Source organism: Octopus bimaculoides, unplaced genomic scaffold (genome assembly GCF_001194135.2).
Source record: "Octopus bimaculoides isolate UCB-OBI-ISO-001 unplaced genomic scaffold, ASM119413v2 Scaffold_149662, whole genome shotgun sequence".
In the NCBI taxonomy this organism is placed as follows: Eukaryota; Metazoa; Mollusca; class Cephalopoda; order Octopoda; family Octopodidae; genus Octopus; species Octopus bimaculoides.
The window spans coordinates 26143-27563 of record NW_026433130.1 but is presented as its reverse complement, the minus strand read 5'-3'; positions in this window follow the sequence as shown (position 1 = coordinate 27563).

Sequence of the window (1421 nt, the reverse complement as noted above, 5' to 3'; positions counted from 1 at the left end):
AAACTTTGTGAGTTTGAGTTTTTTGAAAATGGTTGTGACTTCGGTGAACACTTTGATAAATATATTTTCATCAACCATCTAGCCTATATTAAGCCACTAGACTTCAAAATGAATAGTGGCTTTTACAAAATTGAAAACTATCTAAAATTGTGATATAACGACTGGAAAATACGATATTCGCATTTTCAAACTTTGTCGTTTTTCCATGCTTATTTGCAAACTTTTGTGATTTTGTGTTTTGTGAAAAAGGTTGTGACTTCGGTGAACTCTTTGATAAATATAATGTTTTCATAAACCATCTAGCCTATATTAACCCACTAGACTTCAAAATGGTTCACTATCCAGGTAAAGTGACAGATGCCTCGACCTCAGCGCATATTTTTACATCAATAGCGAAGGCAACCCTAGTCCTCCCTTGAATGGTTGTTGACAGCAAATAGAGCATTTCACAAGCGATTTCATGCTCTTCCACAAAAAGCGAAAATTCTGTCTTTGCAGCTTGGTCAATCACGAATCTGGGCAAGGGACGATGGCAAGGCGTTATGTGGTAACCGATGTGATAAACACACTGGCCACCTCCGCCCTTCCTTTCATGGATAGCCACCGCTAAGCCCAGGTCTTGACTATGTGGGTCACCCTACTCGATACCTTGCCCCAGTTCTTCTCTATTTAGAGGTCTGTTCCAAACCAAACTTCAAGCAACTCAATCGGACACTCCGTCCAATGTCCCACGACGCTGTCTGGCGGCATCGACTTGCCTCTCCAGGTGCCGAGCTATAAGCCGACTGACTTTTCACGATTAACTTTTGCTCCTGCCACCGTCTCGTAAATCTCAATGGCCTTATCTACCTTAGGTAGGAGGTCCAATTCGGTTACGACGATGGCCGCGTAAGCTGAAACTGACATTCCACAAGCTGGTTGTCTCGGGATGCCGCTCAGCTTTTGCAGCAACGGCTCAAGAGCCATTACATACAAGCGGACACCCTTGACGAACCGAGCATTTGACGCTGAACGGCTTAGACAGAAAGCCGTTCACCCGAACTACCGAGTCGACGTTTTCATACATTTGAATGATCCACCTGAGGAAGCCAAGACCTAGGCTGAACTATGCCAGAACGGACACCAGGTAGTGATGGTCGACCCTATTGAAAGCTTTTGATTGGTCTAAATGGACCACTGCCCCTCCCTTGCCAGAATCGTTATTAATTCCCTCCATAGTGCATCGTATAAGATGGAGATTCTTCTGGATGGATCTGCCGGGTATGGCACATGTCTGTGCCTCCCCGATTAGTCCATCCGCGACACGCGCCAATGTTATTGATAAAACTTTGGCCAAAATCTTCAGTTCTGCGTTAAGTAGAGTGATGGGCCTAAAATTATCAATGACTTCCCCCTTGTCTGGGTCCTTTCTGACTAGCGTC